Below are 25,322 nucleotides of genomic sequence, written 5' to 3'. Positions count from 1 at the left end.
AACTTGCTCAATTTCCACGTGACTTATTACAAGATTTAGTTGAGCTTTAGGGTTTAGTGAGTGTTTTGTTCCAAATACAATGCTTTCAGTCATTTCAGTCGCTGTAGTAGCTGACTTGTATAGTGTAGAGTCATCCGCATACACATGGCTTTACTCAAAGTCAGTGGCATGTCCTTAGTAAAAATGTACACAAGGTCCAAAAGGAATTTGGCTTCCGCTCTAGCCCTAAGACTCATTTACAAGTAACAGTCACTGGCGAGGTCTGAAAACACTACCTGCCGCCCTAAAATGAAACATGCATTGGCCGGGAATCGAACCCGGGCCTCCCGCGTGGCAGGCGAGAATTCTACCACTGAACCACCAATGCTTAGATAGAGTATTAAAGGGGGTTCCCGGCCTCAAACAATGCGAGTAGGTGGAGTGGCTAAAAAAAGAAGAACACCATTGTCAGGGAACAAGGAATTTCTCAAACTCAGTTGTGCCCGATTTTCCGGTCAAACAGTACTCCTCAAACAGTAGTCAAGGTGCAACAAAACTGTAGGACCTGCCTTGTTGATAGTGTTGTTAAGAAGGTAGAGCATCGCTTTATTATAGACAGACTTCTCCCTGTCTTAGCTACTACTGCGTCAATATGTTTTGACCATGACAGTTTACAATCTAGGGTTACTCCAAGCATTTTGGTCATCTCAACTTGCTCAATTTCCACGTGACTTATTACAAGATTTAGTTGAGCTTTAGGGTTTAGTGAGTGTTTTGTTCCAAATACAATGCTTTCAGTCATTTCAGTCGCTGTAGTAGCTGACGTGTATAGTGTAGAGTCATCCGCATACACATGGCTTTACTCAAAGTCAGTGGCATGTCGTTAGTAAAAATGTACACAAGGTCCAAAAGGAATTTGGCTTACGCTCTAGCCCTAAGACTCTTTTACAAGTAACAAATCAAATCAAATCAAGTAACAGTCACTGGCGAGGTCTGAAAACCATGACAGTTTACAATCTAGGGTTACTCCAAGCAGTTTAGTCATCTCAACTTGCTCAATTTCCACGTGACTTATTACAAGATTTAGTTGAGCTTAAGGGTTTAGTGAGTGTTTTGTTCCAAATACAATGCTTTTAGTTTTATAAATATTTAGGGCTAACTTACTCCTTGCTACCCACTCTGAAACTAACTGCAGCTCTTTGTTGAGTGTTGCAGTCATTTCAGTCGCTTTAGTAGCTGACTTGTATAGTGTAGAGTCATCCGCATACACATGGCTTTACTCAAAGTCAGTGGCATGTCCTTAGTAAAAATGTACACAAGGTCCAAAAGGAATTTGGCTTCCGCTCTAGCCCTAAGACTCATTTACAAGTAACAGTCACTGGCGAGGTCTGAAAACCATGACAGTTTACAATCTAGGGTTACTCCAAGCAGTTTAGTCATCTCAACTTGCTCAATTTCCACGTGACTTATTACAAGATTTAGTTGAGCTTTAGGGTTTAGTGAGTGTTTTGTTCCAAATACAATGCTTTCAGTCATTTCAGTCGCTGTAGTAGCTGACTTGTATAGTGTAGAGTCATCCGCATACACATGGCTTTACTCAAAGTCAGTGGCATGTCCTTAGTAAAAATGTACACAAGGTCCAAAAGGAATTTGGCTTCCGCTCTAGCCCTAAGACTCATTTACAAGTAACAGTCACTGGCGAGGTCTGAAAACACTACCTGCCGCCCTAAAATGAAACATGCATTGGCCGGGAATCGAACCCGGGCCTCCCGCGTGGCAGGCGAGAATTCTACCACTGAACCACCAATGCTTAGATATAGTGTTAAAGGGGGTTCCCGGCCTCAAACAATGCGAGTAGGTGGAGTGGCTAAAAAAAGAAGAACACCATTGTCAGGGAACAAGGAATTTCTCAAACTCAGTTGTGCCCGATTTTCCGGTCAAACAGTACTCCTCAAACAGTAGTCAAGGTGCAACAAAACTGTAGGACCTGCCTTGTTGATAGTGTTGTTAAGAAGGTAGAGCATCGCTTTATTATAGACAGACTTCTCCCTGTCTTAGCTACTACTGCGTCAATATGTTTTGACCATGACAGTTTACAATCTAGGGTTACTCCAAGCATTTTGGTCATCTCAACTTGCTCAATTTCCACGTGACTTATTACAAGATTTAGTTGAGCTTTAGGGTTTAGTGAGTGTTTTGTTCCAAATACAATGCTTTCAGTCATTTCAGTCGCTGTAGTAGCTGACGTGTATAGTGTAGAGTCATCCGCATACACATGGCTTTACTCAAAGTCAGTGGCATGTCGTTAGTAAAAATGTACACAAGGTCCAAAAGGAATTTGGCTTACGCTCTAGCCCTAAGACTCTTTTACAAGTAACAAATCAAATCAAATCAAGTAACAGTCACTGGCGAGGTCTGAAAACCATGACAGTTTACAATCTAGGGTTACTCCAAGCAGTTTAGTCATCTCAACTTGCTCAATTTCCACGTGACTTATTACAAGATTTAGTTGAGCTTAAGGGTTTAGTGAGTGTTTTGTTCCAAATACAATGCTTTTAGTTTTATAAATATTTAGGGCTAACTTACTCCTTGCTACCCACTCTGAAACTAACTGCAGCTCTTTGTTGAGTGTTGCAGTCATTTCAGTCGCTTTAGTAGCTGACTTGTATAGTGTAGAGTCATCCGCATACACATGGCTTTACTCAAAGTCAGTGGCATGTCCTTAGTAAAAATGTACACAAGGTCCAAAAGGAATTTGGCTTCCGCTCTAGCCCTAAGACTCATTTACAAGTAACAGTCACTGGCGAGGTCTGAAAACCATGACAGTTTACAATCTAGGGTTACTCCAAGCAGTTTAGTCATCTCAACTTGCTCAATTTCCACGTGACTTATTACAAGATTTAGTTGAGCTTTAGGGTTTAGTGAGTGTTTTGTTCCAAATACAATGCTTTCAGTCATTTCAGTCGCTGTAGTAGCTGACTTGTATAGTGTAGAGTCATCCGCATACACATGGCTTTACTCAAAGTCAGTGGCATGTCCTTAGTAAAAATGTACACAAGGTCCAAAAGGAATTTGGCTTCCGCTCTAGCCCTAAGACTCATTTACAAGTAACAGTCACTGGCGAGGTCTGAAAACACTACCTGCCGCCCTAAAATGAAACATGCATTGGCCGGGAATCGAACCCGGGCCTCCCGCGTGGCAGGCGAGAATTCTACCACTGAACCACCAATGCTTAGATATAGTGTTAAAGGGGGTTCCCGGCCTCAAACAATGCGAGTAGGTGGAGTGGCTAAAAAAAGAAGAACACCATTGTCAGGGAACAAGGAATTTCTCAAACTCAGTTGTGCCCGATTTTCCGGTCAAACAGTACTCCTCAAACAGTAGTCAAGGTGCAACAAAACTGTAGGACCTGCCTTGTTGATAGTGTTGTTAAGAAGGTAGAGCATCGCTTTATTATAGACAGACTTCTCCCTGTCTTAGCTACTACTGCGTCAATATGTTTTGACCATGACAGTTTACAATCTAGGGTTACTCCAAGCATTTTGGTCATCTCAACTTGCTCAATTTCCACGTGACTTATTACAAGATTTAGTTGAGCTTTAGGGTTTAGTGAGTGTTTTGTTCCAAATACAATGCTTTCAGTCATTTCAGTCGCTGTAGTAGCTGACGTGTATAGTGTAGAGTCATCCGCATACACATGGCTTTACTCAAAGTCAGTGGCATGTCGTTAGTAAAAATGTACACAAGGTCCAAAAGGAATTTGGCTTACGCTCTAGCCCTAAGACTCTTTTACAAGTAACAAATCAAATCAAATCAAGTAACAGTCACTGGCGAGGTCTGAAAACCATGACAGTTTACAATCTAGGGTTACTCCAAGCAGTTTAGTCATCTCAACTTGCTCAATTTCCACGTGACTTATTACAAGATTTAGTTGAGCTTAAGGGTTTAGTGAGTGTTTTGTTCCAAATACAATGCTTTTAGTTTTATAAATATTTAGGGCTAACTTACTCCTTGCTACCCACTCTGAAACTAACTGCAGCTCTTTGTTGAGTGTTGCAGTCATTTCAGTCGCTTTAGTAGCTGACTTGTATAGTGTAGAGTCATCCGCATACACATGGCTTTACTCAAAGTCAGTGGCATGTCCTTAGTAAAAATGTACACAAGGTCCAAAAGGAATTTGGCTTCCGCTCTAGCCCTAAGACTCATTTACAAGTAACAGTCACTGGCGAGGTCTGAAAACACTACCTGCCGCCCTAAAATGAAACATGCATTGGCCGGGAATCGAACCCGGGCCTCCCGCGTGGCAGGCGAGAATTCTACCACTGAACCACCAATGCTTAGATAGAGTATTAAAGGGGGTTCCCGGCCTCAAACAATGCGAGTAGGTGGAGTGGCTAAAAAAGAAGAACACCATTGTCAGGGAACAAGGAATTTCTCAAACTCAGTTGTGCCCGATTTTCCGGTCAAACAGTACTCCTCAAACAGTAGTCAAGGTGCAACAAAACTGTAGGACCTGCCTTGTTGATAGTGTTGTTAAGAAGGTAGAGCATCGCTTTATTATAGACAGACTTCTCCCTGTCTTAGCTACTACTGCGTCAATATGTTTTGACCATGACAGTTTACAATCTAGGGTTACTCCAAGCATTTTGGTCATCTCAACTTGCTCAATTTCCACGTGACTTATTACAAGATTTAGTTGAGCTTTAGGGTTTAGTGAGTGTTTTGTTCCAAATACAATGCTTTCAGTCATTTCAGTCGCTGTAGTAGCTGACGTGTATAGTGTAGAGTCATCCGCATACACATGGCTTTACTCAAAGTCAGTGGCATGTCGTTAGTAAAAATGTACACAAGGTCCAAAAGGAATTTGGCTTCCGCTCTAGCCCTAAGACTCTTTTACAAGTAACAGTCACTGGCGAGGTCTGAAAACCATGACAGTTTACAATCTAGGGTTACTCCAAGCAGTTTAGTCATCTCAACTTGCTCAATTTCCACGTGACTTATTACAAGATTTAGTTGAGCTTAAGGGTTTAGTGAGTGTTTTGTTCCAAATACAATGCTTTTAGTTTTATAAATATTTAGGGCTAACTTACTCCTTGCTACCCACTCTGAAACTAACTGCAGCTCTTTGTTGAGTGTTGCAGTCATTTCAGTCGCTGTAGTAGCTGACTTGTATAGTGTAGAGTCATCCGCATACACATGGCTTTACTCAAAGTCAGTGGCATGTCCTTAGTAAAAATGTACACAAGGTCCAAAAGGAATTTGGCTTCCGCTCTAGCCCTAAGACTCATTTACAAGTAACAGTCACTGGCGAGGTCTGAAAACCATGACAGTTTACAATCTAGGGTTACTCCAAGCAGTTTAGTCATCTCAACTTGCTCAATTTCCACGTGACTTATTACAAGATTTAGTTGAGCTTTAGGGTTTAGTGAGTGTTTTGTTCCAAATACAATGCTTTCAGTCATTTCAGTCGCTGTAGTAGCTGACGTGTATAGTGTAGAGTCATCCGCATACACATGGCTTTACTCAAAGTCAGTGGCATGTCGTTAGTAAAAATGTACACAAGGTCCAAAAGGAATTTGGCTTCCGCTCTAGCCCTAAGACTCTTTTACAAGTAACAGTCATTGGCGAGGTCTGAAAACACTACCTGCCGCCCTAAAATGAAACATGCATTGGCCGGGAATCGAACCCGGGCCTCCCGCGTGGCAGGCGAGAATTCTACCACTGAACCACCAATGCTTAGATAGAGTATTAAAGGGGGTTCCCGGCCTCAAACAATGCGAGTAGGTGGAGTGGCTAAAAAAAGAAGAACACCATTGTCAGGGAACAAGGAATTTCTCAAACTCAGTTGTGCCCGATTTTCCGGTCAAACAGTACTCCTCGAACAGTAGTCAAGGTGCAACAAAACTGTAGGACCTGCCTTGTTGATAGTGTTGTTAAGAAGGTAGAGCATCGCTTTATTATAGACAGACTTCTCCCTGTCTTAGCTACTACTGCGTCAATATGTTTTGACCATGACAGTTTACAATCTAGGGTTACTCCAAGCATTTTGGTCATCTCAACTTGCTCAATTTCCACGTGACTTATTACAAGATTTAGTTGAGCTTTAGGGTTTAGTGAGTGTTTTGTTCCAAATACAATGCTTTCAGTCATTTCAGTCGCTGTAGTAGCTGACGTGTATAGTGTAGAGTCATCCGCATACACATGGCTTTACTCAAAGTCAGTGGCATGTCGTTAGTAAAAATGTACACAAGGTCCAAAAGGAATTTGGCTTCCGCTCTAGCCCTAAGACTCTTTTACAAGTAACAAATCAAATCAAATCAAGTAACAGTCACTGGCGAGGTCTGAAAACCATGACAGTTTACAATCTAGGGTTACTCCAAGCAGTTTAGTCATCTCAACTTGCTCAATTTCCACGTGACTTATTACAAGATTTAGTTGAGCTTAAGGGTTTAGTGAGTGTTTTGTTCCAAATACAATGCTTTTAGTTTTATAAATATTTAGGGCTAACTTACTCCTTGCTACCCACTCTGAAGCTAACTGCAGCTCTTTGTTGAGTGTTGCAGTCATTTCAGTCGCTTTAGTAGCTGACTTGTATAGTGTAGAGTCATCCGCATACACATGGCTTTACTCAAAGTCAGTGGCATGTCCTTAGTAAAAATGTACACAAGGTCCAAAAGGAATTTGGCTTCCGCTCTAGCCCTAAGACTCATTTACAAGTAACAGTCACTGGCGAGGTCTGAAAACCATGACAGTTTACAATCTAGGGTTACTCCAAGCAGTTTAGTCATCTCAACTTGCTCAATTTCCACGTGACTTATTACAAGATTTAGTTGAGCTTTAGGGTTTAGTGAGTGTTTTGTTCCAAATACAATGCTTTCAGTCATTTCAGTCGCTGTAGTAGCTGACTTGTATAGTGTAGAGTCATCCGCATACACATGGCTTTACTCAAAGTCAGTGGCATGTCCTTAGTAAAAATGTACACAAGGTCCAAAAGGAATTTGGCTTCCGCTCTAGCCCTAAGACTCATTTACAAGTAACAGTCACTGGCGAGGTCTGAAAACACTACCTGCCGCCCTAAAATGAAACATGCATTGGCCGGGAATCGAACCCGGGCCTCCCGCGTGGCAGGCGAGAATTCTACCACTGAACCACCAATGCTTAGACAGAGTATTAAAGGGGGTTCCCGGCCTCAAACAATGCGAGTAGGTGGAGTGGCTAAAAAAGAAGAACACCATTGTCAGGGAACAAGGAATTTCTCAAACTCAGTTGTGCCCGATTTTCCGGTCAAACAGTACTCCTCAAACAGTAGTCAAGGTGCAACAAAACTGTAGGACCTGCCTTGTTGATAGTGTTGTTAAGAAGGTAGAGCATCGCTTTATTATAGACAGACTTCTCCCTGTCTTAGCTACTACTGCGTCAATATGTTTTGACCATGACAGTTTACAATCTAGGGTTACTCCAAGCATTTTGGTCATCTCAACTTGCTCAATTTCCACGTGACTTATTACAAGATTTAGTTGAGCTTTAGGGTTTAGTGAGTGTTTTGTTCCAAATACAATGCTTTCAGTCATTTCAGTCGCTGTAGTAGCTGACGTGTATAGTGTAGAGTCATCCGCATACACATGGCTTTACTCAAAGTCAGTGGCATGTCGTTAGTAAAAATGTACACAAGGTCCAAAAGGAATTTGGCTTACGCTCTAGCCCTAAGACTCTTTTACAAGTAACAAATCAAATCAAATCAAGTAACAGTCACTGGCGAGGTCTGAAAACCATGACAGTTTACAATCTAGGGTTACTCCAAGCAGTTTAGTCATCTCAACTTGCTCAATTTCCACGTGACTTATTACAAGATTTAGTTGAGCTTAAGGGTTTAGTGAGTGTTTTGTTCCAAATACAATGCTTTTAGTTTTATAAATATTTAGGGCTAACTTACTCCTTGCTACCCACTCTGAAACTAACTGCAGCTCTTTGTTGAGTGTTGCAGTCATTTCAGTCGCTTTAGTAGCTGACTTGTATAGTGTAGAGTCATCCGCATACACATGGCTTTACTCAAAGTCAGTGGCATGTCCTTAGTAAAAATGTACACAAGGTCCAAAAGGAATTTGGCTTCCGCTCTAGCCCTAAGACTCATTTACAAGTAACAGTCACTGGCGAGGTCTGAAAACCATGACAGTTTACAATCTAGGGTTACTCCAAGCAGTTTAGTCATCTCAACTTGCTCAATTTCCACGTGACTTATTACAAGATTTAGTTGAGCTTTAGGGTTTAGTGAGTGTTTTGTTCCAAATACAATGCTTTCAGTCATTTCAGTCGCTGTAGTAGCTGACTTGTATAGTGTAGAGTCATCCGCATACACATGGCTTTACTCAAAGTCAGTGGCATGTCCTTAGTAAAAATGTACACAAGGTCCAAAAGGAATTTGGCTTCCGCTCTAGCCCTAAGACTCATTTACAAGTAACAGTCACTGGCGAGGTCTGAAAACACTACCTGCCGCCCTAAAATGAAACATGCATTGGCCGGGAATCGAACCCGGGCCTCCCGCGTGGCAGGCGAGAATTCTACCACTGAACCACCAATACTTAGACAGAGTATTAAAGGGGGTTCCCGGTCTCAAACAATGCGAGTAGGTGGAGTGACTATAAACAGAAGAACACCATTGTCAGGGAACAAGGAATTTCTCAAACTCAGTTGTGCCCGATTTTCCGGTCAAACAGTACTCCTCAAACAGTAGTCAAGGTGCAACAAAACTGTAGGACCTGCCTTGTTGATAGTGTTGTTAAGAAGGTAGAGCATCGCTTTATTATAGACAGACTTCTCCCTGTCTTAGCTACTACTGCGTCAATATGTTTTGACCATGACAGTTTACAATCTAGGGTTACTCCAAGCAGTTTAGTCATCTCAACTTGCTCAATTTCCACGTGACTTATTACAAGATTTAGTTGAGCTTTAGGGTTTAGTGAGTGTTTTGTTCCAAATACAATGCTTTCAGTCATTTCAGTCGCTGTAGTAGCTGACGTGTATAGTGTAGAGTCATCCGCATACACATGGCTTTACTCAAAGTCAGTGGCATGTCGTTAGTAAAAATGTACACAAGGTCCAAAAGGAATTTGGCTTCCGCTCTAGCCCTAAGACTCTTTTACAAGTAACAAATCAAATCAAATCAAGTAACAGTCACTGGTGAGGTCTGAAAACCATGACAGTTTACAATCTAGGGTTACTCCAAGCAGTTTAGTCATCTCAACTTGCTCAATTTCCACGTGACTTATTACAAGATTTAGTTGAGCTTAAGGGTTTAGTGAGTGTTTTGTTCCAAATACAATGCTTTTAGTTTTATAAATATTTAGGGCTAACTTACTCCTTGCTACCCACTCTGAAACTAACTGCAGCTCTTTGTTGAGTGTTGCAGTCATTTCAGTCGCTTTAGTAGCTGACTTGTATAGTGTAGAGTCATCCGCATACACATGGCTTTACTCAAAGTCAGTGGCATGTCCTTAGTAAAAATGTACACAAGGTCCAAAAGGAATTTGGCTTCCGCTCTAGCCCTAAGACTCATTTACAAGTAACAGTCACTGGCGAGGTCTGAAAACCATGACAGTTTACAATCTAGGGTTACTCCAAGCAGTTTAGTCATCTCAACTTGCTCAATTTCCACGTGACTTATTACAAGATTTAGTTGAGCTTTAGGGTTTAGTGAGTGTTTTGTTCCAAATACAATGCTTTCAGTCATTTCAGTCGCTGTAGTAGCTGACTTGTATAGTGTAGAGTCATCCGCATACACATGGCTTTACTCAAAGTCAGTGGCATGTCCTTAGTAAAAATGTACACAAGGTCCAAAAGGAATTTGGCTTCCGCTCTAGCCCTAAGACTCATTTACAAGTAACAGTCACTGGCGAGGTCTGAAAACACTACCTGCCGCCCTAAAATGAAACATGCATTGGCCGGGAATCGAACCCGGGCCTCCCGCGTGGCAGGCGAGAATTCTACCACTGAACCACCAATGCTTAGACAGAGTATTAAAGGGGGTTCCCGGTCTCAAACAATGCGAGTAGGTGGAGTGACTATAAACAGAAGAACACCATTGTCAGGGAACAAGGAATTTCTCAAACTCAGTTGTGCCCGATTTTCCGGTCAAACAGTACTCCTCAAACAGTAGTCAAGGTGCAACAAAACTGTAGGACCTGCCTTGTTGATAGTGTTGTTAAGAAGGTAGAGCATCGCTTTATTATAGACAGACTTCTCCCTGTCTTAGCTACTACTGCGTCAATATGTTTTGACCATGACAGTTTACAATCTAGGGTTACTCCAAGCATTTTGGTCATCTCAACTTGCTCAATTTCCACGTGACTTATTACAAGATTTAGTTGAGCTTTAGGGTTTAGTGAGTGTTTTGTTCCAAATACAATGCTTTCAGTCATTTCAGTCGCTGTAGTAGCTGACGTGTATAGTGTAGAGTCATCCGCATACACATGGCTTTACTCAAAGTCAGTGGCATGTCGTTAGTAAAAATGTACACAAGGTCCAAAAGGAATTTGGCTTACGCTCTAGCCCTAAGACTCTTTTACAAGTAACAAATCAAATCAAATCAAGTAACAGTCACTGGCGAGGTCTGAAAACCATGACAGTTTACAATCTAGGGTTACTCCAAGCAGTTTAGTCATCTCAACTTGCTCAATTTCCACGTGACTTATTACAAGATTTAGTTGAGCTTAAGGGTTTAGTGAGTGTTTTGTTCCAAATACAATGCTTTTAGTTTTATAAATATTTAGGGCTAACTTACTCCTTGCTACCCACTCTGAAACTAACTGCAGCTCTTTGTTGAGTGTTGCAGTCATTTCAGTCGCTTTAGTAGCTGACTTGTATAGTGTAGAGTCATCCGCATACACATGGCTTTACTCAAAGTCAGTGGCATGTCCTTAGTAAAAATGTACACAAGGTCCAAAAGGAATTTGGCTTCCGCTCTAGCCCTAAGACTCATTTACAAGTAACAGTCACTGGCGAGGTCTGAAAACCATGACAGTTTACAATCTAGGGTTACTCCAAGCAGTTTAGTCATCTCAACTTGCTCAATTTCCACGTGACTTATTACAAGATTTAGTTGAGCTTTAGGGTTTAGTGAGTGTTTTGTTCCAAATACAATGCTTTCAGTCATTTCAGTCGCTGTAGTAGCTGACTTGTATAGTGTAGAGTCATCCGCATACACATGGCTTTACTCAAAGTCAGTGGCATGTCCTTAGTAAAAATGTACACAAGGTCCAAAAGGAATTTGGCTTCCGCTCTAGCCCTAAGACTCATTTACAAGTAACAGTCACTGGCGAGGTCTGAAAACACTACCTGCCGCCCTAAAATGAAACATGCATTGGCCGGGAATCGAACCCGGGCCTCCCGCGTGGCAGGCGAGAATTCTACCACTGAACCACCAATGCTTAGACAGAGTATTAAAGGGGGTTCCCGGTCTCAAACAATGCGAGTAGGTGGAGTGACTATAAACAGAAGAACACCATTGTCAGGGAACAAGGAATTTCTCAAACTCAGTTGTGCCCGATTTTCCGGTCAAACAGTACTCCTCAAACAGTAGTCAAGGTGCAACAAAACTGTAGGACCTGCCTTGTTGATAGTGTTGTTAAGAAGGTAGAGCATCGCTTTATTATAGACAGACTTCTCCCTGTCTTAGCTACTACTGCGTCAATATGTTTTGACCATGACAGTTTACAATCTAGGGTTACTCCAAGCATTTTGGTCATCTCAACTTGCTCAATTTCCACGTGACTTATTACAAGATTTAGTTGAGCTTTAGGGTTTAGTGAGTGTTTTGTTCCAAATACAATGCTTTCAGTCATTTCAGTCGCTGTAGTAGCTGACGTGTATAGTGTAGAGTCATCCGCATACACATGGCTTTACTCAAAGTCAGTGGCATGTCGTTAGTAAAAATGTACACAAGGTCCAAAAGGAATTTGGCTTACGCTCTAGCCCTAAGACTCTTTTACAAGTAACAAATCAAATCAAATCAAGTAACAGTCACTGGCGAGGTCTGAAAACCATGACAGTTTACAATCTAGGGTTACTCCAAGCAGTTTAGTCATCTCAACTTGCTCAATTTCCACGTGACTTATTACAAGATTTAGTTGAGCTTAAGGGTTTAGTGAGTGTTTTGTTCCAAATACAATGCTTTTAGTTTTATAAATATTTAGGGCTAACTTACTCCTTGCTACCCACTCTGAAACTAACTGCAGCTCTTTGTTGAGTGTTGCAGTCATTTCAGTCGCTTTAGTAGCTGACTTGTATAGTGTAGAGTCATCCGCATACACATGGCTTTACTCAAAGTCAGTGGCATGTCCTTAGTAAAAATGTACACAAGGTCCAAAAGGAATTTGGCTTCCGCTCTAGCCCTAAGACTCATTTACAAGTAACAGTCACTGGCGAGGTCTGAAAACCATGACAGTTTACAATCTAGGGTTACTCCAAGCAGTTTAGTCATCTCAACTTGCTCAATTTCCACGTGACTTATTACAAGATTTAGTTGAGCTTTAGGGTTTAGTGAGTGTTTTGTTCCAAATACAATGCTTTCAGTCATTTCAGTCGCTGTAGTAGCTGACTTGTATAGTGTAGAGTCATCCGCATACACATGGCTTTACTCAAAGTCAGTGGCATGTCCTTAGTAAAAATGTACACAAGGTCCAAAAGGAATTTGGCTTCCGCTCTAGCCCTAAGACTCATTTACAAGTAACAGTCACTGGCGAGGTCTGAAAACACTACCTGCCGCCCTAAAATGAAACATGCATTGGCCGGGAATCGAACCCGGGCCTCCCGCGTGGCAGGCGAGAATTCTACCACTGAACCACCAATGCTTAGACAGAGTATTAAAGGGGGTTCCCGGTCTCAAACAATGCGAGTAGGTGGAGTGACTATAAACAGAAGAACACCATTGTCAGGGAACAAGGAATTTCTCAAACTCAGTTGTGCCCGATTTTCCGGTCAAACAGTACTCCTCAAACAGTAGTCAAGGTGCAACAAAACTGTAGGACCTGCCTTGTTGATAGTGTTGTTAAGAAGGTAGAGCATCGCTTTATTATAGACAGACTTCTCCCTGTCTTAGCTACTACTGCGTCAATATGTTTTGACCATGACAGTTTACAATCTAGGGTTACTCCAAGCAGTTTAGTCATCTCAACTTGCTCAATTTCCACGTGACTTATTACAAGATTTAGTTGAGCTTTAGGGTTTAGTGAGTGGTTTGTTCCAAATACAATGCTTTCAGTCATTTCAGTCGCTGTAGTAGCTGACGTGTATAGTGTAGAGTCATCCGCATACACATGGCTTTACTCAAAGTCAGTGGCATGTCGTTAGTAAAAATGTACACAAGGTCCAAAAGGAATTTGGCTTCCGCTCTAGCCCTAAGACTCTTTTACAAGTAACAAATCAAATCAAATCAAGTAACAGTCACTGGTGAGGTCTGAAAACCATGACAGTTTACAATCTAGGGTTACTCCAAGCAGTTTAGTCATCTCAACTTGCTCAATTTCCACGTGACTTATTACAAGATTTAGTTGAGCTTAAGGGTTTAGTGAGTGTTTTGTTCCAAATACAATGCTTTTAGTTTTATAAATATTTAGGGCTAACTTACTCCTTGCTACCCACTCTGAAACTAACTGCAGCTCTTTGTTGAGTGTTGCAGTCATTTCAGTCGCTTTAGTAGCTGACTTGTATAGTGTAGAGTCATCCGCATACACATGGCTTTACTCAAAGTCAGTGGCATGTCCTTAGTAAAAATGTACACAAGGTCCAAAAGGAATTTGGCTTCCGCTCTAGCCCTAAGACTCATTTACAAGTAACAGTCACTGGCGAGGTCTGAAAACCATGACAGTTTACAATCTAGGGTTACTCCAAGCAGTTTAGTCATCTCAACTTGCTCAATTTCCACGTGACTTATTACAAGATTTAGTTGAGCTTTAGGGTTTAGTGAGTGTTTTGTTCCAAATACAATGCTTTCAGTCATTTCAGTCGCTGTAGTAGCTGACTTGTATAGTGTAGAGTCATCCGCATACACATGGCTTTACTCAAAGTCAGTGGCATGTCCTTAGTAAAAATGTACACAAGGTCCAAAAGGAATTTGGCTTCCGCTCTAGCCCTAAGACTCATTTACAAGTAACAGTCACTGGCGAGGTCTGAAAACACTACCTGCCGCCCTAAAATGAAACATGCATTGGCCGGGAATCGAACCCGGGCCTCCCGCGTGGCAGGCGAGAATTCTACCACTGAACCACCAATGCTTAGACAGAGTATTAAAGGGGGTTCCCGGTCTCAAACAATGCGAGTAGGTGGAGTGACTATAAACAGAAGAACACCATTGTCAGGGAACAAGGAATTTCTCAAACTCAGTTGTGCCCGATTTTCCGGTCAAACAGTACTCCTCAAACAGTAGTCAAGGTGCAACAAAACTGTAGGACCTGCCTTGTTGATAGTGTTGTTAAGAAGGTAGAGCATCGCTTTATTATAGACAGACTTCTCCCTGTCTTAGCTACTACTGCGTCAATATGTTTTGACCATGACAGTTTACAATCTAGGGTTACTCCAAGCAGTTTAGTCATCTCAACTTGCTCAATTTCCACGTGACTTATTACAAGATTTAGTTGAGCTTTAGGGTTTAGTGAGTGTTTTGTTCCAAATACAATGCTTTCAGTCATTTCAGTCGCTGTAGTAGCTGACGTGTATAGTGTAGAGTCATCCGCATACACATGGCTTTACTCAAAGTCAGTGGCATGTCGTTAGTAAAAATGTACACAAGGTCCAAAAGGAATTTGGCTTCCGCTCTAGCCCTAAGACTCTTTTACAAGTAACAAATCAAATCAAATCAAGTAACAGTCACTGGCGAGGTCTGAAAACCATGACAGTTTACAATCTAGGGTTACTCCAAGCAGTTTAGTCATCTCAACTTGCTCAATTTCCACGTGACTTATTACAAGATTTAGTTGAGCTTAAGGGTTTAGTGAGTGTTTTGTTCCAAATACAATGCTTTTAGTTTTATAAATATTTAGGGCTAACTTACTCCTTGCTACCCACTCTGAAACTAACTGCAGCTCTTTGTTGAGTGTTGCAGTCATTTCAGTCGCTTTAGTAGCTGACTTGTATAGTGTAGAGTCATCCGCATACACATGGCTTTACTCAAAGTCAGTGGCATGTCCTTAGTAAAAATGTACACAAGGTCCAAAAGGAATTTGGCTTCCGCTCTAGCCCTAAGACTCATTTACAAGTAACAGTCACTGGCGAGGTCTGAAAACCATGACAGTTTACAATCTAGGGTTACTCCAAGCAGTTTAGTCATCTCAACTTGCTCAATTTCCACGTGACTTATTACAAGATTTAGTTGAGCTTTAGGGTTTAGTGAGTGTTTTGTTCCAAATACAATGCTTTCAGTCATTTCAGTCGCTGTAGTAGCTGACTTGTATAGTGTAGAGTCATCCGCATACACATGGCTTTACTCAAAGTCAGTGGCATGTCCTTAGTAAAAATGTACACAAGGTCCAAAAGGAATTTGGCTTCCGCTCTAGCCCTAAGACTCATTTACAAGTAACAGTCACTGGCGAGGTCTGAAAACACTACCTGCCGCCCTAAAATGAAACATGCATTGGCCGGGAATCGAACCCGGGCCTCCCGCGTGGCAGGCGAGAATTCTACCACTGAACCACCAATGCTTAGACAGAGTATTAAAGGGGGTTCCCGGTCTCAAACAATGCGAGTAGGTGGAGTGACTATAAACAGAAGAACACCATTGTCAGGGAACAAGGAATTTCTCAAACTCAGTTGTGCCCGATTTTCCGGTCAAACAGTACTCCTCAAACAGTAGTCAAGGTGCAACAAAACTGTAGGACCTGCCTTGTTGATAGTGTTGTTAAGAAGGTAGAGCATCGCTTTATTATAGACAGACTTCTCCCTGTCTTAGCTACTACTGCGTCAATATGTTTTGACCATGACAGTTTACAATCTAGGGTTACTCCAAGCAGTTTAGTCATCTCAACTTGCTCAATTTCCACGTGACTTATTACAAGATTTAGTTGAGCTTTAGGGTTTAGTGAGTGTTTTGTTCCAAATACAATGCTTTCAGTCATTTCAGTCGCTGTAGTAGCTGACGTGTATAGTGTAGAGTCATCCGCATACACATGGCTTTACTCAAAGTCAGTGGCATGTCGTTAGTAAAAATGTACACAAGGTCCAAAAGGAATTTGGCTTCCGCTCTAGCCCTAAGACTCTTTTACAAGTAACAGTCATTGGCGAGGTCTGAAAACACTACCTGCCGCCCTAAAATGAAACATGCATTGGCCGGGAATCAAACCCAGGCCTCCCGCGTGGCATGCGAGAATTCTACCACTGAACCACCAATGATTAGATAGAGTATTAAACGGGGTTCCCGGTCTCAAACAATGCGAGTAGGTGGAGTGACTAAAAACAGAAGAACACCATTGTCAGGGAACAAGGAATTTCTCAAACTCAGTTGTGCCCGATTTTCCGGTCAAACAGTACTCCTCAAACAGTAGTCAAGGTGCAACAAAACTGTAGGACCTGCCTTGTTGATAGTGTTGTTAAGAAGGTAGAGCATCGCTTTATTATAGACAGACTTCTCCCTGTCTTAGCTACTACTGCGTCAATATGTTTTGACCATGACAGTTTACAATCTAGGGTTACTCCAAGCATTTTGGTCATCTCAACTTGCTCAATTTCCACGAGACTTATTACAAGATTTAGTTGAGCTTTAGGGTTTAGTGAGTGTTTTGTTCCAAATACAATGCTTTCAGTCATTTCAGTCGCTGTAGTAGCTGACGTGTATAGTGTAGAGTCATCCGCATACACATGGCTTTACTCAAAGTCAGTGGCATGTCGTTAGTAAAAATGTACACAAGGTCCAAAAGGAATTTGGCTTACGCTCTAGCCCTAAGACTCTTTTACAAGTAACAAATCAAATCAAATCAAGTAACAGTCACTGGCGAGGTCTGAAAACCATGACAGTTTACAATCTAGGGTTACTCCAAGCAGTTTAGTCATCTCAACTTGCTCAATTTCCACGTGACTTATTACAAGATTTAGTTGAGCTTAAGGGTTTAGTGAGTGTTTTGTTCCAAATACAATTCTTTTAGTTTTATAAATATTTAGGGCTAACTTACTCCTTGCTACCCACTCTGAAACTAACTGCAGCTCTTTGTTGAGTGTTGCAGTCATTTCAGTCGCTTTAGTAGCTGACTTGTATAGTGTAGAGTCATCCGCATACACATGGCTTTACTCAAAGTCAGTGGCATGTCCTTAGTAAAAATGTACACAAGGTCCAAAAGGAATTTGGCTTCCGCTCTAGCCCTAAGACTCATTTACAAGTAACAGTCACTGGCGAGGTCTGAAAACCATGACAGTTTACAATCTAGGGTTACTCCAAGCAGTTTAGTCATCTCAACTTGCTCAATTTCCACGTGACTTATTACAAGATTTAGTTGAGCTTTAGGGTTTAGTGAGTGTTTTGTTCCAAATACAATGCTTTCAGTCATTTCAGTCGCTGTAGTAGCTGACTTGTATAGTGTAGAGTCATCCGCATACACATGGCTTTACTCAAAGTCAGTGGCATGTCCTTAGTAAAAATGTACACAAGGTCCAAAAGGAATTTGGCTTCCGCTCTAGCCCTAAGACTCATTTACAAGTAACAGTCACTGGCGAGGTCTGAAAACACTACCTGCCGCCCTAAAATGAAACATGCATTGGCCGGGAATCGAACCCGGGCCTCCCGCGTGGCAGGCGAGAATTCTACCACTGAAGCACCAATGCTTAGACAGAGTATTAAAGGGGGTTCCCGGTCTCAAACAATGCGAGTAGGTGGAGTGACTATAAACAGAAGAACACCATTGTCAGGGAACAAGGAATTTCTCAAACTCAGTTGTGCCCGATTTTCCGGTCAAACAGTACTCCTCAAACAGTAGTCAAGGTGCAACAAAACTGTAGGACCTGCCTTGTTGATAGTGTTGTTAAGAAGGTAGAGCATCGCTTTATTATAGACAGACTTCTCCCTGTCTTAGCTACTACTGCGTCAATATGTTTTGACCATGACAGTTTACAATCTAGGGTTACTCCAAGCAGTTTAGTCATCTCAACTTGCTCAATTTCCACGTGACTTATTACAAGATTTAGTTGAGCTTTAGGGTTTAGTGAGTGTTTTGTTCCAAATACAATGCTTTCAGTCATTTCAGTCGCTGTAGTAGCTGACGTGTATAGTGTAGAGTCATCCGCATACACATGGCTTTACTCAAAGTCAGTGGCATGTCGTTAGTAAAAATGTACACAAGGTCCAAAAGGAATTTGGCTTCCGCACTAGCCCTAAGACTCTTTTACAATTTACAAATCAAATCAAATCAAATCAAGTAACAGTCACTGGCGAGGTCTGAAAACCATGACAGTTTACAATCTAGGGTTACTCCAAGCAGTTTAGTCATCTCAACTTGCTCAATTTCCACGTGACTTATTACAAGATTTAGTTGAGCTTAAGGGTTTAGTGAGTGTTTTGTTCCAAATACAATGCTTTTAGTTTTATAAATATTTAGGGCTAACTTACTCCTTGCTACCCACTCTGAAACTAACTGCAGCTCTTTGTTGAGTGTTGCAGTCATTTCAGTCGCTGTAGTAGCTGACTTGTATAGTGTAGAGTCATCCGCATACACATGGCTTTACTCAAAGTCAGTGGCATGTCCTTAGTAAAAATGTACACAAGGTCCAAAAGGAATTTGGCTTCCGCTCTAGCCCTAAGACTCATTTACAAGTAACAGTCACTGGCGAGGTCTGAAAACACTACCTGCCGCCCTAAAATGAAACATGCATTGGCCGGGAATCGAACCCGGGCCTCCCGCGTGGCAGGCGAGAATTCTACCACTGAACCACCAATGCTTAGACAGAGTATTAAAGGGGGTTCCCGGTCTCAAACAATGCGAGTAGGTGGAGTGACTATAAACAGAAGAACACCATTGTCAGGGAACAAGGAATTTCTCAAACTCAGTTGTGCCCGATTTTCCGGTCAAACAGTACTCCTCAAACAGTAGTCAAGGTGCAACAAAACTGTAGGACCTGCCTTGTTGATAGTGTTGTTAAGAAGGTAGAGCATCGCTTTATTATAGACAGACTTCTCCCTGTCTTAGCTACTACTGCGTCAATATGTTTTGACCATGACAGTTTACAATCTAGGGTTACTCCAAGCAGTTTAGTCATCTCAACTTGCTCAATTTCCACGTGACTTATTACAAGATTTAGTTGAGCTTTAGGGTTTAGTGAGTGTTTTGTTCCAAATACAATGCTTTCAGTCATTTCAGTCGCTGTAGTAGCTGACGTGTATAGTGTAGAGTCATCCGCATACACATGGCTTTACTCAAAGTCAGTGGCATGTCGTTAGTAAAAATGTACACAAGGTCCAAAAGGAATTTGGCTTCCGCTCTAGCCCTAAGACTCTTTTACAAGTAACAAATCAAATCAAATCAAGTAACAGTCACTGGCGAGGTCTGAAAACCATGACAGTTTACAATCTAGGGTTACTCCAAGCAGTTTAGTCATCTCAACTTGCTCAATTTCCACGTGACTTATTACAAGATTTAGTTGAGCTTAAGGGTTTAGTGAGTGTTTTGTTCCAAATACAATGCTTTTAGTTTTATAAATATTTAGGGCTAACTTACTCCTTGCTACCCACTCTGAAACTAACTGCAGCTCTTTGTTGAGTGTTGCAGTCATTTCAGTCGCTTTAGTAGCTGACTTGTATAGTGTAGAGTCATCCGCATACACATGGCTTTACTCAAAGTCAGTGGCATGTCCTTAGTAAAAATGTACACAAGGTCCAAAAGGAATTTGGCTTCCGCTCTAGCCCTAAGACTCATTTACAAGTAACAGTCACTGGCGAGGTCTGAAAACCATGACAGTTTACAATCTAGGGTTACTCCAAGCAGTTTAGTCATCTCAACTTGCTCAATTTCCACGTGACTTATTACAAGATTTAGTTGAGCTTTAGGGTTTAGTGAGTGTTTTGTTCCAAATACAATGCTTTCAGTCATTTCAGTCGCTGTAGTAGCTGACTTGTATAGTGTAGAGTCATCCGCATACACATGGCTTTACTCAAAGTCAGTGGCATGTCCTTAGTAAAAATGTACACAAGGTCCAAAAGGAATTTGGCTTCCGCTCTAGCCCTAAGACTCATTTACAAGTAACAGTCACTGGCGAGGTCTGAAAACACTACCTGCCGCCCTAAAATGAAACATGCATTGGCCGGGAATCGAACCCGGGCCTCCCGCGTGGCAGGCGAGAATTCTACCACTGAACCACCAATGCTTAGACAGAGTATTAAAGGGGGTTCCCGGTCTCAAACAATGCGAGTAGGTGGAGTGACTATAAACAGAAGAACACCATTGTCAGGGAACAAGGAATTTCTCAAACTCAGTTGTGCCCGATTTTCCGGTCAAACAGTACTCCTCAAACAGTAGTCAAGGTGCAACAAAACTGTAGGACCTGCCTTGTTGATAGTGTTGTTAAGAAGGTAGAGCATCGCTTTATTATAGACAGACTTCTCCCTGTCTTAGCTACTACTGCGTCAATATGTTTTGACCATGACAGTTTACAATCTAGGGTTACTCCAAGCAGTTTAGTCATCTCAACTTGCTCAATTTCCACGTGACTTATTACAAGATTTAGTTGAGCTTTAGGGTTTAGTGAGTGTTTTGTTCCAAATACAATGCTTTCAGTCATTTCAGTCGCTGTAGTAGCTGACGTGTATAGTGTAGAGTCATCCGCATACACATGGCTTTACTCAAAGTCAGTGGCATGTCGTTAGTAAAAATGTACACAAGGTCCAAAAGGAATTTGGCTTCCGCTCTAGCCCTAAGACTCTTTTACAAGTAACAGTCATTGGCGAGGTCTGAAAACACTACCTGCCGCCCTAAAATGAAACATGCATTGGCCGGGAATCAAACCCAGGCCTCCCGCGTGGCATGCGAGAATTCTACCACTGAACCACCAATGATTAGATAGAGTATTAAACGGGGTTCCCGGTCTCAAACAATGCGAGTAGGTGGAGTGACTAAAAACAGAAGAACACCATTGTCAGGGAACAAGGAATTTCTCAAACTCAGTTGTGCCCGATTTTCCGGTCAAACAGTACTCCTCAAACAGTAGTCAAGGTGCAACAAAACTGTAGGACCTGCCTTGTTGATAGTGTTGTTAAGAAGGTAGAGCATCGCTTTATTATAGACAGACTTCTCCCTGTCTTAGCTACTACTGCGTCAATATGTTTTGACCATGACAGTTTACAATCTAGGGTTACTCCAAGCATTTTGGTCATCTCAACTTGCTCAATTTCCACGAGACTTATTACAAGATTTAGTTGAGCTTTAGGGTTTAGTGAGTGTTTTGTTCCAAATACAATGCTTTCAGTCATTTCAGTCGCTGTAGTAGCTGACGTGTATAGTGTAGAGTCATCCGCATACACATGGCTTTACTCAAAGTCAGTGGCATGTCGTTAGTAAAAATGTACACAAGGTCCAAAAGGAATTTGGCTTACGCTCTAGCCCTAAGACTCTTTTACAAGTAACAAATCAAATCAAATCAAGTAACAGTCACTGGCGAGGTCTGAAAACCATGACAGTTTACAATCTAGGGTTACTCCAAGCAGTTTAGTCATCTCAACTTGCTCAATTTCCACGTGACTTATTACAAGATTTAGTTGAGCTTAAGGGTTTAGTGAGTGTTTTGTTCCAAATACAATTCTTTTAGTTTTATAAATATTTAGGGCTAACTTACTCCTTGCTACCCACTCTGAAACTAACTGCAGCTCTTTGTTGAGTGTTGCAGTCATTTCAGTCGCTTTAGTAGCTGACTTGTATAGTGTAGAGTCATCCGCATACACATGGCTTTACTCAAAGTCAGTGGCATGTCCTTAGTAAAAATGTACACAAGGTCCAAAAGGAATTTGGCTTCCGCTCTAGCCCTAAGACTCATTTACAAGTAACAGTCACTGGCGAGGTCTGAAAACCATGACAGTTTACAATCTAGGGTTACTCCAAGCAGTTTAGTCATCTCAACTTGCTCAATTTCCACGTGACTTATTACAAGATTTAGTTGAGCTTTAGGGTTTAGTGAGTGTTTTGTTCCAAATACAATGCTTTCAGTCATTTCAGTCGCTGTAGTAGCTGACTTGTATAGTGTAGAGTCATCCGCATACACATGGCTTTACTCAAAGTCAGTGGCATGTCCTTAGTAAAAATGTACACAAGGTCCAAAAGGAATTTGGCTTCCGCTCTAGCCCTAAGACTCATTTACAAGTAACAGTCACTGGCGAGGTCTGAAAACACTACCTGCCGCCCTAAAATGAAACATGCATTGGCCGGGAATCGAACCCGGGCCTCCCGCGTGGCAGGCGAGAATTCTACCACTGAAGCACCAATGCTTAGACAGAGTATTAAAGGGGGTTCCCGGTCTCAAACAATGCGAGTAGGTGGAGTGACTATAAACAGAAGAACACCATTGTCAGGGAACAAGGAATTTCTCAAACTCAGTTGTGCCCGATTTTCCGGTCAAACAGTACTCCTCAAACAGTAGTCAAGGTGCAACAAAACTGTAGGACCTGCCTTGTTGATAGTGTTGTTAAGAAGGTAGAGCATCGCTTTATTATAGACAGACTTCTCCCTGTCTTAGCTACTACTGCGTCAATATGTTTTGACCATGACAGTTTACAATCTAGGGTTACTCCAAGCAGTTTAGTCATCTCAACTTGCTCAATTTCCACGTGACTTATTACAAGATTTAGTTGAGCTTTAGGGTTTAGTGAGTGTTTTGTTCCAAATACAATGCTTTCAGTCATTTCAGTCGCTGTAGTAGCTGACGTGTATAGTGTAGAGTCATCCGCATACACATGGCTTTACTCAAAGTCAGTGGCATGTCGTTAGTAAAAATGTACACAAGGTCCAAAAGGAATTTGGCTTCCGCACTAGCCCTAAGACTCTTTTACAATTTACAAATCAAATCAAATCAAATCAAGTAACAGTCACTGGCGAGGTCTGAAAACCATGACAGTTTACAATCTAGGGTTACTCCAAGCAGTTTAGTCATCTCAACTTGCTCAATTTCCACGTGACTTATTACAAGATTTAGTTGAGCTTAAGGGTTTAGTGAGTGTTTTGTTCCAAATACAATGCTTTTAGTTTTATAAATATTTAGGGCTAACTTACTCCTTGCTACCCACTCTGAAACTAACTGCAGCTCTTTGTTGAGTGTTGCAGTCATTTCAGTCGCTGTAGTAGCTGACTTGTATAGTGTAGAGTCATCCGCATACACATGGCTTTACTCAAAGTCAGTGGCATGTCCTTAGTAAAAATGTACACAAGGTCCAAAAGGAATTTGGCTTCCGCTCTAGCCCTAAGACTCATTTACAAGTAACAGTCACTGGCGAGGTCTGAAAACCATGACAGTTTACAATCTAGGGTTACTCCAAGCAGTTTAGTCATCTCAACTTGCTCAATTTCCACGTGACTTATTACAAGATTTAGTTGAGCTTTAGGGTTTAGTGAGTGTTTTGTTCCAAATACAATGCTTTCAGTCATTTCAGTCGCTGTAGTAGCTGACGTGTATAGTGTAGAGTCATCCACATACACATGGCTTTACTCAAAGTCAGTGGCATGTCGTTAGTAAAAATGTACACAAGGTCCAAAAGGAATTTGGCTTCCGCTCTAGCCCTAAGACTCTTTTACAAGTAACAGTCATTGGCGAGGTCTGAAAACACTACCTGCCGCCCTAAAATGAAACATGCATTGGCCGGGAATCAAACCCAGGCCTCCCGCGTGGCATGCGAGAATTCTACCACTGAACCACCAATGATTAGATAGAGTATTAAACGGGGTTCCTGGTCTCAAACAATGCGAGTAGGTGGAGTGACTAAAAACAGAAGAACACCATTGTCAGGGAACAAGGAATTACTCAAACTCAGTTGTGCCCGATTTTCCGGTCAAACAGTACTCCTCAAACAGTAGTCAAGGTGCAACAAAACTGTAGGACCTGCCTTGTTGATAGTGTTGTTAAGAAGGTAGAGCATCGCTTTATTATAGACAGACTTCTCCCTGTCTTAGCTACTACTGCGTCAATATGTTTTGACCATGACAGTTTACAATCTAGGGTTACTCCAAGCAGTTTAGTCATCTCAACTTGCTCAATTTCCACGTGACTTATTACAAGATTTAGTTGAGCTTTAGGGTTTAGTGAGTGTTTTGTTCCAAATACAATGCTTTCAGTCATTTCAGTCGCTGTAGTAGCTGACGTGTATAGTGTAGAGTCATCCGCATACACATGGCTTTACTCAAAGTCAGTGGCATGTCGTTAGTAAAAATGTACACAAGGTCCAAAAGGAATTTGGCTTCCGCTCTAGCCCTAAGACTCTTTTACAAGTAACAAATCAAATCAAATCAAGTAACAGTCACTGGCGAGGTCTGAAAACCATGACAGTTTACAATCTAGGGTTACTCCAAGCAGTTTAGTCATCTAAACTTGCTCAATTTCCACGTGACTTATTACAAGATTTAGTTGAGCTTAAGGGTTTAGTGAGTGTTTTGTTCCAAATACAATGCTTTTAGTTTTATAAATATTTAGGGCTAACTTACTCCTTGCTACCCACTCTGAAACTAACTGGAGCTCTTTGTTGAGTGTTGCAGTCATTTCAGTCGCTGTAGTAGCTGACTTGTATAGTGTAGAGTCATCCGCATACACATGGCTTTACTCAAAGTCAGTGGCATGTCCTTAGTAAAAATGTACACAAGGTCCAAAAGGAATTTGGCTTCCGCTCTAGCCCTAAGACTCATTTACAAGTAACAGTCACTGGCGAGGTCTGAAAACCATGACAGTTTACAATCTAGGGTTACTCCAAGCAGTTTAGTCATCTCAACTTGCTCAATTTCCACGTGACTTATTACAAGATTTAGTTGAGCTTTAGGGTTTAGTGAGTGTTTTGTTCCAAATACAATGCTTTCAGTCATTTCAGTCGCTGTAGTAGCTGACGTGTATAGTGTAGAGTCATCCGCATACACATGGCTTTACTCAAAGTCAGTGGCATGTCGTTAGTAAAAATGTACACAAGGTCCAAAAGGAATTTGGCTTCCGCTCTAGCCCTAAGACTCTTTTACAAGTAACAGTCACTGGCGAGGTCTGAAAACACTACCTGCCGCCCTAAAATGAAACATGCATTGGCCGGGAATCAAACCCAGGCCTCCCGCGTGGCAGGCGAGAATTCTACCACTGAACCACCAATGATTAGATAGAGTATTAAACGGGGTTCCCGGTCTCAAACAATGCAAGTAGGTGGA

At 41.7% G+C, this 25,322-nt stretch overlaps 20 non-coding genes across 20 annotated transcripts; all 20 read right to left on the bottom strand.

The window, feature by feature from the left end:
• Positions 1 to 296: 296 nt before the first annotated feature.
• Positions 297 to 367, bottom strand: trnag-gcc (transfer RNA glycine (anticodon GCC)). The gene has a single exon. It is a non-coding gene; the product is annotated as a tRNA-Gly (tRNA).
• A 1,351-nt stretch (positions 368 to 1,718) lies between these two features.
• Positions 1,719 to 1,789, bottom strand: trnag-gcc (transfer RNA glycine (anticodon GCC)). Its single transcript has one exon. It is a non-coding gene; the product is annotated as a tRNA-Gly (tRNA).
• A 1,351-nt stretch (positions 1,790 to 3,140) lies between these two features.
• Positions 3,141 to 3,211, bottom strand: trnag-gcc (transfer RNA glycine (anticodon GCC)). The gene has a single exon. It is a non-coding gene; the product is annotated as a tRNA-Gly (tRNA).
• Positions 3,212 to 4,245: 1,034 nt separating this feature from the next.
• Positions 4,246 to 4,316, bottom strand: trnag-gcc (transfer RNA glycine (anticodon GCC)). Its single transcript has one exon. It is a non-coding gene; the product is annotated as a tRNA-Gly (tRNA).
• Positions 4,317 to 5,644: 1,328 nt separating this feature from the next.
• trnag-gcc (transfer RNA glycine (anticodon GCC)) lies at positions 5,645 to 5,715 on the bottom strand. Its single transcript has one exon. It is a non-coding gene; the product is annotated as a tRNA-Gly (tRNA).
• A 1,351-nt stretch (positions 5,716 to 7,066) lies between these two features.
• Positions 7,067 to 7,137, bottom strand: trnag-gcc (transfer RNA glycine (anticodon GCC)). Its single transcript has one exon. It is a non-coding gene; the product is annotated as a tRNA-Gly (tRNA).
• Positions 7,138 to 8,487: 1,350 nt separating this feature from the next.
• trnag-gcc (transfer RNA glycine (anticodon GCC)) lies at positions 8,488 to 8,558 on the bottom strand. Its single transcript has one exon. It is a non-coding gene; the product is annotated as a tRNA-Gly (tRNA).
• Positions 8,559 to 9,909: 1,351 nt separating this feature from the next.
• trnag-gcc (transfer RNA glycine (anticodon GCC)) lies at positions 9,910 to 9,980 on the bottom strand. Its single transcript has one exon. It is a non-coding gene; the product is annotated as a tRNA-Gly (tRNA).
• Positions 9,981 to 11,331: 1,351 nt separating this feature from the next.
• Positions 11,332 to 11,402, bottom strand: trnag-gcc (transfer RNA glycine (anticodon GCC)). The gene has a single exon. It is a non-coding gene; the product is annotated as a tRNA-Gly (tRNA).
• A 1,351-nt stretch (positions 11,403 to 12,753) lies between these two features.
• trnag-gcc (transfer RNA glycine (anticodon GCC)) lies at positions 12,754 to 12,824 on the bottom strand. The gene has a single exon. It is a non-coding gene; the product is annotated as a tRNA-Gly (tRNA).
• A 1,351-nt stretch (positions 12,825 to 14,175) lies between these two features.
• trnag-gcc (transfer RNA glycine (anticodon GCC)) lies at positions 14,176 to 14,246 on the bottom strand. The gene has a single exon. It is a non-coding gene; the product is annotated as a tRNA-Gly (tRNA).
• Positions 14,247 to 15,597: 1,351 nt separating this feature from the next.
• trnag-gcc (transfer RNA glycine (anticodon GCC)) lies at positions 15,598 to 15,668 on the bottom strand. The gene has a single exon. It is a non-coding gene; the product is annotated as a tRNA-Gly (tRNA).
• Positions 15,669 to 16,285: 617 nt separating this feature from the next.
• On the bottom strand, positions 16,286 to 16,356 carry trnag-gcc (transfer RNA glycine (anticodon GCC)). Its single transcript has one exon. It is a non-coding gene; the product is annotated as a tRNA-Gly (tRNA).
• Positions 16,357 to 17,707: 1,351 nt separating this feature from the next.
• Positions 17,708 to 17,778, bottom strand: trnag-gcc (transfer RNA glycine (anticodon GCC)). Its single transcript has one exon. It is a non-coding gene; the product is annotated as a tRNA-Gly (tRNA).
• Positions 17,779 to 18,817: 1,039 nt separating this feature from the next.
• Positions 18,818 to 18,888, bottom strand: trnag-gcc (transfer RNA glycine (anticodon GCC)). The gene has a single exon. It is a non-coding gene; the product is annotated as a tRNA-Gly (tRNA).
• A 1,351-nt stretch (positions 18,889 to 20,239) lies between these two features.
• trnag-gcc (transfer RNA glycine (anticodon GCC)) lies at positions 20,240 to 20,310 on the bottom strand. Its single transcript has one exon. It is a non-coding gene; the product is annotated as a tRNA-Gly (tRNA).
• Positions 20,311 to 20,927: 617 nt separating this feature from the next.
• Positions 20,928 to 20,998, bottom strand: trnag-gcc (transfer RNA glycine (anticodon GCC)). Its single transcript has one exon. It is a non-coding gene; the product is annotated as a tRNA-Gly (tRNA).
• A 1,351-nt stretch (positions 20,999 to 22,349) lies between these two features.
• On the bottom strand, positions 22,350 to 22,420 carry trnag-gcc (transfer RNA glycine (anticodon GCC)). The gene has a single exon. It is a non-coding gene; the product is annotated as a tRNA-Gly (tRNA).
• A 1,356-nt stretch (positions 22,421 to 23,776) lies between these two features.
• Positions 23,777 to 23,847, bottom strand: trnag-gcc (transfer RNA glycine (anticodon GCC)). Its single transcript has one exon. It is a non-coding gene; the product is annotated as a tRNA-Gly (tRNA).
• A 1,351-nt stretch (positions 23,848 to 25,198) lies between these two features.
• Positions 25,199 to 25,269, bottom strand: trnag-gcc (transfer RNA glycine (anticodon GCC)). The gene has a single exon. It is a non-coding gene; the product is annotated as a tRNA-Gly (tRNA).
• Between the last annotated feature and the right edge of the window lie 53 nt (positions 25,270 to 25,322).

Source organism: Oncorhynchus kisutch, linkage group LG22 (assembly GCF_002021735.2).
Source record: "Oncorhynchus kisutch isolate 150728-3 linkage group LG22, Okis_V2, whole genome shotgun sequence".
NCBI lineage: Eukaryota > Metazoa > Chordata > Actinopteri > Salmoniformes > Salmonidae > Oncorhynchus > Oncorhynchus kisutch.
The sequence above is the reverse complement of the archived record's forward strand: the minus strand, read 5'-3'. Positions and strand labels throughout refer to the sequence as shown.